Source organism: Drosophila montana, unplaced genomic scaffold (assembly GCF_035044405.1).
Source record: "Drosophila montana isolate Dmon_TW-CO22-7 unplaced genomic scaffold, ASM3504440v1 contig_3733_1, whole genome shotgun sequence".
Lineage (NCBI taxonomy): Eukaryota > Metazoa > Arthropoda > Insecta > Diptera > Drosophilidae > Drosophila > Drosophila montana.
In genome coordinates, this window is record NW_026998620.1 from 10,650,041 (window position 1) to 10,664,004 (window position 13,964).

Here is a 13,964-nt window from a genome sequence, read left to right on the forward strand (position 1 = left end):
TTTTAATGACTCAGCTGATGATGATGGGACAGCAGAGTTGAAAGTAACATACCTGGACTGAAATGGCACAGTTGCATATACAGCTGCATTAGCAGTTGCTTTAGCATTTGCATTTGCATTTTGTGGATACAATGGCTAAGACAGAGCCTTAGTCCCAGGCTTGGGCTATTATGCTGGCAAAAGCAGTTGAAAGCGTGGGCGTTTTCTTCTTCTTGTTGTTGCTGGCTTCTGTGCATGTCATTAACATTATGAGTGCTTAAATGTTGTGTGCTGTTTCTTTTTAAAACCGGGACTAGCTCAAGGTAACGGAAGCTGCAATTGCAATTGCAGCACACAAAAGTCATTTTTCTTAAATTGCCAGTGGCAACTTTTTCGCAGTGCCCAGGAGCTGCTTTCGATTGACATTTAGAGCCCAAAACGCACAATGAACCTGCTGTTGGGTAATTCTCCAAAGTGTTTCACTTGCCGCCAAACAATAAAGCAGATATTGCGCCCCGCCTAGCCGGAAAGCATAAATTTTCTTTGCCTCGGGAAAGAGAAGTATGGGCATCGTTTTTTTCGACGTCTTCGCACACGTGTTACAAATTTTATATGAGCAAACAATTTTAATGACGCCTACTCCCTACCGAAAAAAAAAAAATAATATAACGCACAACAGATAAAGCCAAATACTCAGAGGAGCAGCAACAGAGGCGAGCAGGAAGAAAGGCAAAGAGAGAGAGAGAGAGGAGCTGCTTGGTAAACTGCCACTGGCTGACGGCATTTTTATATATGCGTACAGGAAAAATGTCGTAAAAAAGTTTTACGATCAAACATTGCACTTTATGTGCTTTTATGTAAAATTACCGTACAACATTGGCAACATTGTCAGCTGAGCTGTAAAAGTAGCTGAAATAGGCAAAAGGCAACAGCTGAAGGTGCAGCTCAGCGTCTCAGTTCCCAGCTCTAAGTCCCAGTCCAATATCACATGGCAATCAGGCAAAGTTGCCGCACTCTGTGTGTGTTGGGGTAAATCCAATTTACTTATTTGCCTGCGCCTCCTGCGCATGTCCCTCACTATTCTCCCTCCCCCCCTTCACCCTTGAATGAGCCCCTAACGCACTGCGTACGCATATATTTGAAGCCATTTGGACCACTAGGCGTATGCTTAATATGCGATATGACTTCAATTAGCGGTGGAGCACAAATATGCTGAGCCGCTTTTAATGTCGTCATTTTATGGCCTGCTCACACATCGTTTTGCATTGAATTTCACACATTTCCTTATGCTGCATTATATGTATTTATGGTCGAGGGCAATAGGGCTTTTATCTCCTGGTCAACAGCCGCCAGTGCGCGCCGTTGCTCATAAAATTTATGCCACAAAATGTTTCACTCCTCTGCTTCGTGCCACACTCTCTCCCTCGTGGCCATTAGCTGCTTCATGCTCCCCCATTAAATGAGCATAAACCATTTGACCAAATCAATGAATGCGTCAAAAGTGTCAGATGCGGGTTCAACCTGTGTCTCATTTGCACATTAATAAGCATGTTATTTAAATGTTGTCGACAGCAGTTTCAATCGATCCGAATGGGCTCTCATATTTCGCTGGGGCCACAACAGGTTCTGTGACCCATTTCTCTCATTCTCAGTTCACTGAACTAAAGGCGCGTCGAAAATGTGGGACAAATTCTCAACTTAATTTGCATAATTAATCAAGTGATGAGAGGAGAGTTGAGCTTTTCTTGATATAATTATTATAATTAATGTTCACAATTAACAATTACATGTATCTGATACCAAAGTGCAACGTATTTAAACATGGATTGGATAATGGATATGAGATAAACGTATAGATATGTGGGACAGATTCTTGACCTGATGGAAAGAATGAAAGATATTTGTTGGATTATCATATTGACTGCTCATAAATAAGAAAACATGACATGGAAGTCCAAATAACTAAGTGAAATATGTTTAACAATTAATTATATAGAAGATATTTCCATGTATGTTAGCATTGACCTCTAAACATTTTTAACTTATTTGCATCATTAAAAAAGGTCGACAGAGAGTTGATATTGTTTTTGATATTATTTAACATTCATATTCATATCCAGATTATATGTATGTGATCTTTACCTTCCTCTTTTGGCACTCCAATTTGTAGCTTTTTATTGAAAAAAACAACCTATGCTAGAATTTTAAAGAGTGAGCAGTATGAAAGAGCACACATGGATTAGGTTTGGCAACTGCTGATATAATTGACAGAGTGCAGCTAAAGCCTGGAAAAACTCTTTTCCGTATCACATGGCATCAGCCGCTTTGGCTGCTTTTAATGCAGCCTGCACAAATCCAACTGGAAAATTCCATTTTTTTGCGATGCCAAAACTGTATTTCAAACGGCTTAAGCAGAGACGGCTGGTGTGCGGGGTAAGGAGGCTTTTATGTGCTGCGCTTTCAAAGTTAATCAGGCTTGAAGGCTTAAAAAGGCTTTAATTGAAAGTCCAGAGTTGTCAAAGGCTGTTAGTTGGCTACTATTGTTGATGTTCGGCAACTGCCACAAACGTTTTGATTGCCAGTTGGCAAGTCATATGAATTCTATATACTCCAGTATAAAACATAAATTATAAATGCAATTGAAAACGATTTTCAAATGCAAAGTAAGTCACTTTGTCTTAACTGTACCTCAACAGCGGCCAATGTGCAACAGACTGTTGCCGGTTAGTTGCCTCAATATCGCGTATTACCATCGGCGACAGATTTTAGTATGCCACGCAAAGGTACGCCATGCTGCAAATAGGTGTCTATGGGGAATCGGGTCAGCAGACAATGTCAGCAACATTTTGCCACGAAAATTTGCATTGCATTAATTTGCTGCTGCAGTCGGCCACCGCCCGGCTAGAACCCGGCCCAGTGGCGCAGCGCAAACTAAGCCCTAATGAGCAACTGGCCAACAGCAAAGCAAACCAAAATGCCTGCAACAAAATGTGGATCAAAAATATTGAGAGGCCGCTCTTTACCTTTTCCGGGGGCGCTCAAATATTTACTGGACTGGCGCTTGGCCAGGTCAGGTCGGTTGGTTCAATGGCTAAGCCGCCGCATTAATGAACTGTGCCGAGACATAGCTTGAGCTGGAGTCAGTTGGTTGACGATTGCTTTTCCTGTGCGCCGGCCTGGCAATTGGTTGAAGACTCAATTACAATTTGTTTATTTGTGGCGCGCTCTCAAGTTGTTGGCCCTGTCGTCGTTTTGGCCGCTGTGTTTGAGTTAAGCTTTCGCTTGCGGTTATTTAATACACTTTGCAGTGGTTCAATGTGGCTGTTGTTGTTGTTGCTGCTGCTGCAGTTTGAAAGGAAATGCGCGTCAGTCAGTCAGCCAGTTGGAGGGCTTGACACACTCACTGAAACTTGGCCTGCTGCTGCTGCTGCTGTTGGCAGTCTGGAGTGTAAATAATCGACCAGCTCACTTTGCGGTTTATGCGTTTTACTTAATTACCGATTTGGTTTTTGAATGCCCTTTGATGTGGCCAGCAGTTGGTATATACAAACGTTAGCTCTAAGCATGGGTGTCATTTCCTCTTGTGTGTGTGGCTTTTGATGTGGGCGGCGGCAGTTGTTGCTTGTCGTCTCGTTTCCTGCCTGTCGCGTGTCTCTCGTGTTTCTCTGTGTTTCTCTGTGTTTTTTTTCAGATAAACTAATTCAGCGCACATAAATCAAAATGCAATTTGTTCTGCGCAAAGGGCAAAAAGGCTAATAACTAAACAAACTGCGGGCCACTAAATCAACGAGCCGCACGATAAACTCAGGCGAACAGCATACCAGGCTAGGGACAACATTTACCAATGCTGCTGATGATGATGATGACGATGATGCCGATGCGGATGCGAATGCTGATTATGATGAGCTCCGTTCTATGCAATGTGTGTGTGTGTGTGTGTGTGTGTGTGTGTGCTGGGAGCGAGCTTGTGGGCAAACGGTGGAGCGTGATGTTCATAATTTATTAGCTGACAAAACAAATTCATTATGAAATGATAAGGCATTGAGCTAAGAAATTGTCATGCCCAGTCTGATGAGGCGGCATACCAAAGGGATACAACTGGCGAAAAGGGAGAAGTGAATGTTGCTGCGCTGCCCCGTTGCAAATTCGTCAAAACGCAAACAACAAGCCACAAATCATGTGAGGAGCACGTGACAAAGGTTTTCCCTAAAGATGGACACGTGACAGCTAATCCTGTCACGCAAATCACACTTAACTCTTTGCTGTTTTTGTGTATTTTCCTCAGCGTAAGTTTAACTCCGGGCAGACTTGGCAGCTCTTTGGGGTAATTAAATAGAGATTAGAGATGGTCACGTGAAATATTTAGTTTTTCCTTTTATGTGACCGCCATAAAATATGGCAGCTATTTGTATTTTTAGTCATAAACATTGTCTGTCTGGGTTGAGAAATAAATTTAATTAGTCACGGCCATAAATAAATGTATTTTCAAAAAAGCAATTTCCATAAAACGAAGAATTACGTTTTAGTAGTTTTTGACATTCGAACGTTTGCTATATCAGCGAATCATTATGTGTAGGCTGAGGGAGTTATATTTGCAGAATATAAGCTCACATGCTCGTTAAGCATGGTTGGATAGACTTAGCTGCAGATGCTGTGCTGAAATATATGCCGATTTTTCGCTATTAGCATATATTACTTTTTGCAGGGTGTATAAGTAATTTCTCATCATTTGCCATATGAGTTATAGGCTTCAGTCTAGTCAAAGATGCTGCCATCTCTAGCTGAGCTTGGATCGCCGCTGACAATGACAGTCAGAGTAACAGCATAGCTGAGCAGCTGCCTCCGGCCCTGGACCCGGAGTTGGCCCTGACATTGGCAGTGACAGCAGCGGCAGCAGCTCATAAAATGCCGGAATGACGTGAAGCTGACAGTTAGTACATTTCAACCTGGGCGCTGCTGCTGATTGCGCTTGCCGCAGCTGCTCATCAGCAGCAGAGGCGGCAGCGGAATCAGCTACTCCAGGATCTGGCACGCAGTAACTGCGACTTGGCATTACAAGCTTTAATAGACAAGCGCAGCGGAGCGCTGAATAAGATTAATGAAGCCGTTTAAAACGCTTCGGTTGTTTATCATGCCGCAGTCCACCCGAGCTCCAGCCCGGGCCACTGCTTAGGTGCTGCGGCTAATGTGCCGCTGCTGCTGCCGCCGCTGCTGCTGCTGCTGCTGCTGCTGCTGGTGGTGGCGCAGCTGCGATCCCAGGCAGCGCCATTATTTGACGTCGACACGGCTGGCTGGCAGAGTCGTGGCCGGGACAACAGGCAACTCAGCAACATGGCAACAGGCTGTTAGCTGGCCAAGCTTATTAAGTCGCCATAAACCATAAGCTCACGTTTCCCTAGCTGCCTAACTGCTTGCCTGCCTAACTGCCTGGCTGGCTGGCATTGCGGAAAATATGTTTAATAAAAGCGGCATCTAAAGCTGTAGCTAAGTCTGAGGCTGATAAATTTCCGTGGGCGTGACAACTGCCTAGCTGACGCTGATTAGCCAGACATGACCCAAAAAGCTGCGGCCACGACTTGGCTCGAAGTTCAAATGTAAACGACATTTGCAGGCGCGCTGCAATTAAAATGCTTCCATCGGGCCAAGTTCTCTGATGTCTGCTGACGGCTGACTGCTGCCTGCTGCCTGATGAGGCGTGCAGCATTTTGATGGCCAAACACGTAGAGCTTGACAATTTTTTTATATATTTTTTGTACCAAGTAGCCAAGTAGCCAAGTCAGCCGGGGCAGCCAGGGAAGCCAATGGCAAGGTAGGCGTCTGGCCTGGACTGAGCTCTGCACGCTGTATATTTTATTGGTCGCATAGATCTTTTTGGAACGATAACGAGTTTGATTTGTACTCGTAGCAGCTGAAACGGGTTATGATTGACTGACAGTCCGACTGACTGACGCACTGGCCAACTGACTGCCGTGTGCCCGACATTGGCAGCCAGCTAAGCCTAGCCGAAAGACGACTAAAAAAAAAATAACAGCGATGGCAACGTTGACGGCGACTCTGACGGTAACTCCGACTCTGACATCGCGCTGACTCTGACTCCTAGGCAGCTTCAAGTGTGCCCCGGCCGGGCCAACATAGTTTGTTATAAAATTAATGACCCTCATTTCGTATTCAAGTGTTATCGAAATGATTGCTGCTACACGTAGATTCTTGGCAGCAGGGCCTATGCATAGAGTACACATAAAAATATGGGCTTGGTTCAATAACAGCGCACAATGAATTATTATAGGTAAATATCAGAATAAATATATATATTATATATATATACATATCTGTGTGTGTGTGTTTTGCCAATTAAAATAAAATGATGTGCGCCTCATTAGCTCGTTAAGTGCCAACTATGAAACTGAAAGACAGACCTCAAACTGAACTGATATTTTATAATATTTTGTTTATTTTTTACAGTCACTTTACAATTCTTTAGCTGGGATTCTAAAGCTCTGTCCCTGTCACTGTCTCCTTCTGGGAACGGCAAACAGTATTCCGGATAGTTATACAAAAGCTTTTCTTTTAATTGCAGCGCACGTCGCACGGGGCGTATGAGTGTTGGGTATGTGCAATGCCTAACAATAGTTTCGACACCTCATTTCTTTAACATGCTGCATGCCGCATGCCGCATGCCGCGTTCTGCATGCTACACGTTCGCATGTCCCCGCTCTCTTTTCCTTTCTCTCTGGCTCTCTTTTGAGCTGGTTTTACTTGCGGCACTTGCCTAGGCGTTGCCTCATGTAATTTGCTAGCCAGATAAATATCTTGCAGCTTATCACGATGTCTTAAACTGCCAGCTCCAGCGGCTCCAATGGCTGCAGCTTTTCATGGGAATAATTTATGTGAAGGTTAGTTGCAAGCTCACACGAAATTGCAAGAGAGTGAGGGTGAGAGAGGGAGTGCGCGAACGGGCGGCTGGGGGCGTTTACTTTCACAAGTCAACACGTGAGGCAGCTGTAAGTAACGGGGCGCGCATTGTGCGGCTGCCTGACCTCATTTGTGGGCGCAATTTGCTGCAAATCTGTGGCAACTAACAGCTAGCCAGGCAGACGGGCGGTCGGTCGGTCCGGCATGCAGGCAGGCAGCAAGCCAAGCATTGCGCCTGCATTCATTAACAACAAATTGTGAACGAAATGTGCATTAAATAAAATGTTATGAGCACACACACTCGCACACACACACACCAACACACACACTAGCACACATACGCCTACATAGACAGCTATGCAGGCAGCGGCATTTTCGTGATTTGCTTTTGTGCCGGTCAAGTTGGCAATTTGGCTAAGCGTGAAATGCGCAGACCGCAAGAAAAGTGGAAAAAATACTGCTCCAGTTAGCCAGGATAGAGGTAATAATAACAACAACAACAACAGGATCAGTGCAGTGCACTGGTATGCTGCACTTTCAGGGCGCTGCAGGTAGATACAAATTTATTTCTCTAGAGATTTTGCACTAAATATGTCAGCCATAAACTGCACAGTTTAGATATACAATATTTTTATGGTATAAGATAAAGTGTATGATTTGTGTAGCATAAGAACCTATCCATACAATTTTTTATTAACAGACAATACCAGTGTATTAAGTTGAGGCTTAGAAGCGCAGTATAGAGCAGTATATTGCAAACAAATTTAGGCAATGTGGATGATTTAGAAGGGTTTAGTTTAGTTTAAAAAAAAGCTATTTTACTCAGAGATGTCGACTTATAAATACCCTGTGTTATTTATAAAAACACAATATATATATTATGGACTCGGAGTTCTGATCTCACCGTTTACATAGGGGCTATAAAAAAAAAAAAGAAGATATATCCAGATTTGAATTTTCTTGATCGGCCTACAGCCTGAATATCCCGGTTTGGTACAATCTCTCCAATAGTATTGTGCCTTCACACTTTGTTATACATATTTACAGGGTATTAGCTAGCTGATAGCTATTGAAAGTTAACTCCAACGCACATACATTATCATTTCAGTTGCACTGTGATTCATGCTTTGGCCCCTGGGCATAAATCAGTAGAACAGCAGAACTGAAATGAAATGCAGCCAAATGAAATGAAATGCACAACTGTCTGCAAGGTCTAAGCCAGCGATTGCATGCGAAATTTCCATAAAGCAACTGCGATTCAGTTTGAGTGCACCCCTCTACGTTCTGGGGGGCGTTTTCCAAACGCACCTGTGCTGAATGTTTTGCCAACAGGTAGCCACCCAGCTCCAACTTCAGTGCCAGGCCCAGACAGCTGCCGAACTGGTAGCGGTGGGCTGCCCCAGCTCAAGTTGGGCATACAAATGAGGAAGGCGCGCACAAGCTGACGGCGCACGTGCTTTATGCTAATTATTTGCTGGAATTGGGCGTGGGCCGACTGGCTGGCACCCGAGGCAAAGTGCTAAGCAGCAGACGCACAATCAATTAATTAGGCATATTCAATAGATAAGTCTACGAATTTTAAGATTATGCACAGATATGTATACTCTTGCAAATTAATGCCAATCAGACAAGTTACAATTTCTATTTATAAGTATTTATTTAATCGCTTGTCAATAACAAGTTTGCCTTACGAGGTTAGTTTCAGTGTTGGATACGAACTTTAACCATCTACAGTTCCAGTTTCAAACTTTTTTATAATAATAATAATTAATCTGAGGCTCAATCTCTCGTCTCATAGAATTAAAACTCCCCACGCTCCTCCTTGTATTTCATATAATTTCTGACTGGGCTACAGGGTATTACGCGTCCCACATGTTTGATTTTAAATAAAGTTTATTCACACCTACATGATATGTTTTAATGTAGCTAATTAATGCATGACTAATTGAATTTTTATGGCTTATTGCTCATGGCTTGTAAATAATCTGGCTACAAGTTTGGTTTTGATGTAATTAAGCGGCAGACAGACAACGTTGCGTATGCGCAATGTCACTCGCTGCAAATTAACATCAAATGTCAGCTTGTTCGCTCGGTGGGGCTTCAGTTGTTGTTGTTGCTGTTGTTGTTGTTGCTGCTGTGGCAAACTGATTAAAGTCAAACTGTGACGCTCTGTGCAACGAACTGTGGAACGAGCGTTGTCAGCTTATGGGTAATCATGTGCGGCTTGGACCTGGAATTAGACACAGTGGTGGTCGTGCTCTTGGTCGCTGTTTCTGTCTCTGTCTCTGTCCCTGGCCCTGCCTCTGTCTCTGTCTATCTCCCTCTGTCGCGGTCTGGGTCTGGGTCTTGGCTGATGGCTTTCGGGTCTTGAGGTCGCTCACTCGCTCGTTATGTGAGTTCAAGTTCAAGTCATGTGCAGTTGCTGGCGTTGGTTGCTTTTAATTAAAAGTAATGCGCGCCGTTTAGCTAAAATGTTGCGTTTCCCCCTCAGCATTTTTCTCGTATCTATTCAGTGCTTTAGATGGGGTGGCACACCCATCAGCCGCATTAGAAGCAAAGTTTCTTTTATTTTATTTTTTTCGCACACGCTGCGGGTCTCGCGATTATTTATTTGATAGCTTTGGCAGCCGGGCGAACAACCAGCAGGCCAGGCTAAGACGGGCCGTCAGTTTTGGTCAAATCACAGCAGGCGGCTGCTTGGTTCTCGGCCATTGATTGCTGTAAAAAAAAAAAAACAAGAGGGAAAACAACTGAAAACCGTGCCTGAATTATGCGCCCAGCCAGCAGAAATGGAATCAGAACAGCAGCAGCCGCCGCGACCCACGAACCCACAAGTTTAATGCTCGAAATATGCAAAATCATGAGTCTGCGTTGATTTTAAATTGTATCATTAAAATGTAAAGGCAGTCCAAAGTGCGGCAACGGCCGCAACAGCAGCATAATGAAACACCCAACACCAACAACCACAACAACAACAACTACAACAACATAAGCAACGCAAACAACTAACAAACAACAACGCGCTGTAGAATATTTCTGTGTGTTTAATTTTTTCCGGCTTGTTCATTACAAATTTTGATTGAACCCCAACGAGTCGACTGATAGACGGGCTCTCCACACCGACAGCCAGTCTCTAGGGGGCATAGACATGGACCCGCTCTGGGGCAGATCAATCAATTTTTCGGTTTGCTAATAAATTGTGGAAGCGGTACACAAAAAAAAATAAACAAATTTAGCATTTTGGCTGCTGTAGCAATTATATATGTACAACCTTTTTTTGTGTGTCTCAGTTGTTCATTTAATTTATTTTGTATGTCTAATTAAAAGCGCCACGTTTGGGGCTATTTTATTCGATATTATTGTTGGATGTTAAGTGTTCGAACCTTGTGTCGCTTGATTTATTAATCTGTGCGGTATCTAATATAAATAATTGGAAAATATCTTGTACAAATGGCATAAATGACAATGAACATTTTGATTGGATTAACTGCATGTTATAGCAAATAAAATATGGTTGCCACACCATATTATTATTATTCATTTAAAAATTTATACAATTTTAATCGAATTTTACAATTTTTTTTCATATTTTTGTTATTAAGTGTAAAACTTACTGTTGTGGTCTGTTTTGACACTATTTATATATGCATATATTATACATAGTTATGAATGTGAAATATATCATTTTTCTTCTGCTTTTCTGTTGAAAAAAACAGATTTGAATTTCCCATTAAACATGGAAGGGTTCAGTTGAATCAAAAATAAAACTAGAAAATCAGAACAACCTTTGGTCAGGTAAGGGCCAAAATAAATTCCTGATTTTATTAAATTTCTGAATTCGGCAACATTTGTTATGCCCTTAATCAGATTAGTATAACATAGGTGCAATCTACTGAGCATATCTTAAAGTATAAAGCATACATTTTGCTTTTCTGTAAAATATATTTTTATTAAATAAATGTAGTTCGGTTATATTTTTGCTTCCTTTTAATAAATTGCCAACATTTGAGTTTTGTTTATTTATCAATGGTAGAGTATTTATAAGAATGTGTTCATAGCTACGTAAACACATGAATGTATGTGCTTGTACATGTGCATATATCAATTTTCCATCAAATTTGGAGCTGTTGAAATTTATGCGCACACGATGTACATATTGAAAATTGACGTTTTGCAGTTTGTCCCTCTGTCTGGCTGTTAGATCAGTTAGCATTTGGTGTTGTTTTTGACTACAATTGCGAGTTGTTTTTTTTTTTTTGTATCGATGTTGTAGTTGTTGCTGGAATTTTATGCAAACGACAGTTTGCTACAATTTATGGCCATCGAAAATTGGCAACAAATTTGCAGCGTCGTGTATGCAATTTTCGCAATTTTGCGCAATGCAAATGAAAATTGTGCAAAAGTAAGCGAGAGGTAAAACGAGAAGGAGAGCTCAAATATGCGAAACAAATTACAAATTGTTCACTCAATGGATGCATTTGACACTCTTTCCCAAACGATAGCTCATATGAAATATATTTCTATATACATATTTATATGGTGTGCGAGTGCGAGCATATGCCGAGTTGGCCGGAACTGTAATGCAAACGCGTCTAAAAGGTGTTAAAAAGCTGACAGGGCATGCCAGCTATTAGCTGCTTTCAATTGTTGTTGTTGTTGTTGTTGTTGTATTTCGCGCTGTTAAGTCATTCTTGAGATGCTCGATTGCTGATTTCGCACGCAAGTAGGAGTTGCTGCTGCTGCTGCTGCCGCCAATTGATTGCTTGAGTCATACTTGGAGCACAACGGGTTTCCAGTTGGGACAACAATAAAAACAATAACAACAACATTTGTATGACATTTTGAGTGCTTAGCTTGGCTGTGTCGCCAAGCCGAGGGGCAGGCAACAAGCCCCAAGCCCCAAGCCCCAAGCTGCTAGCTGCAAGCTGCATGCGGCAAGCGGCAGCTCCAACAAATTGCCACTCCAAAGGTGTTGCTGCCGCTGTCGCATTTCAACGTCGCCTTTGGCATGTTGTTTGCTTTTTATTTTTTATTTTGTTGCTTTACTTTTTTGGCTTTCGGTTAACGCGCTGACACAACAATGGGCTAGCTGGTGGCAGCGAACATGATATTTGGTACCGCCAGGCGTATACGTAATATTTGATTTGCAATTTCTATTACAGCTTGCAGCGGGCAGTGGGCAGCGGACAGCGGACAGCTATGCAATTTGCAATTTGCACAGCGAGTTGATTGAACTGTCAATCGCCAGCGGATATTGTGTTATAATTTAACTAATTTCTGTGCATTGTCTGCATTTATGCCAGCCGCATTCGCCTTATGCCATTTAGCCAATTAAAATATCCCGTGGACTGTTAAGAGGGTCGACTGTGAGTCGGGAGCACATGGAGCATTATAAATATTTAATACGATTTTCTTTGCTTAATGGCTGCAGTAAGTGGTCTGCAGGTTAATGACATTTAATTGGCCTAAAGTCGATACGGGACCAAAGCGGAAATTGACCAATTGACATACATTTTTAAACAGCCTGCCTGCTGCGAATCCAACCAACCCAAGTAATTGACTCACAATTTATGTGCCATATGCGACTCGAACTGTAATTGTTCCAACTCCCACTTAGACTTAGTGCCTAATTCTATACAGCTTATTAAATATTTAGACTTTGCGTCGCTGCTGCTTCTTCTTCTTGTTCTTATGCTTCTTCTACGCTGACATTTCTCTATAAAGAACATTTTTCTATTGGCACAAAGGCCGCGTCTAATAAAAATAACTGCACGTTGTCAGACACAGAAAACTATAAAAATTATACTGCGAAAAGCCAACAAACAAAACGAGGCAGACAGAGACGCGGGTTGAGAGAGAAAAATAATAAAAAATAGCCGCACTTTTCATAAGCGCTGCGAAAGATTTTGCAATTTATTTCGCTTGAGTCATGCCACGCAATTGTCTGAGCGTATAAAAACAAAGCGAAAAAAAAAACAGAAAAAAACCAAGTTTTTATGACTTAAAAAACTAACGGCAACCCGCACCGAATGGCCAACCGACCGTCTGACAGACGTGCCTCACTTTTGACTTTAACGGTGTAGGCGACTCGGACATCAGAGTCTCGGTTGCCCAGCCAAAACCTAAACTCAAACCCAAGCTTAAACCCAAATTCAAGCCCGAATCGCCGCTGGTGTCAAGGTTAAGCGTTTGGCGGCACGAGCGCTAACGAAATTCAGGTCAGTTGTGGATGTTTTGCGAGAGAGACCCCGCTCCCGGGGCGAACAAAAGTTCTGAGCGGGCATAAAACGATCTGACAAATGTGTTATCATAAATTTTGAAATGAAATCTTCGTGCCTAAAAATAATTGTGCGATTTATATTCATTAGCAAATGGTCATTTTGCTCATAACTCTAGCAGCTGTTGGGTTGCTTCACAATCAGCTGTAATGATAGATATTATTTATTTATAGTAGATATTACGACTTTCTAGTAATATCTGACTAGAAAAGAAAGTTACATTTTCTTTGCATGCCGTTTGAGCTTTTACACATGTTCCTGTCCAACTTACTTGACCAGAAGTTAACGAAATGTTAAAGTTGTGAGCAATTGTTGCAACTCTAGCTGTAATGTTAGACATTAATTATTTGTAGCATGTATTATGACTTTCTAGTAAGGTCTGCAACCCTTTTTCTGACTAGAAATAAAATTTGCACTTGTTTTCCCATATTCTATGAGTTTTTTACACAGGTTCCTGTCAAAGTTATTTGACCAGCAGTTGACGAAATGTTTAAGTTGTGAGCAATGGTGGCAACTCTTGTACGTTAAGTTAGCTACATTTTAATTAATATTGATTATGGAAACAATAATGTCGGCAACGCAGTCAATGGCATATATTATTCAAGTGTACAAGCTACACACAATTAAAAAATTAGCAAAACGTTATCTGCACAATATTTTAAAGGTATTGCTAACTCAGAAATATGTATGAAGAAACAGACACAAGAGAGTCAATTTAACAATGGGTCAGTTTTCAAAGACTGACAAGGTAAAAAGCAAACACAGCAAACGTTTCAATTGCAGCCAAGTTTTTAT

The 13,964-nt window shown here is 42.0% G+C and overlaps 1 protein-coding gene across 5 annotated transcripts in view; it reads right to left on the reverse strand.

Annotated features, from left to right (window-relative positions):
* The window catches only part of LOC135435944 (band 4.1-like protein 4A), a 62,874-nt gene that overhangs the window by 39,078 nt on the left and 9,832 nt on the right, over nt 1-13,964 (reverse strand). The window contains exon 1 of one of the 5 annotated variants that reach the window (XM_064693229.1): nt 53-617. The exons of the other annotated variants lie outside the window; for them this stretch is intronic. The gene's annotated coding sequence lies outside the window, so the exon portion shown is untranslated. Of the gene's footprint in view, nt 1-52; nt 618-13,964 lie in introns of those variants that run through there. 5 annotated transcript variants of the gene reach the window in all.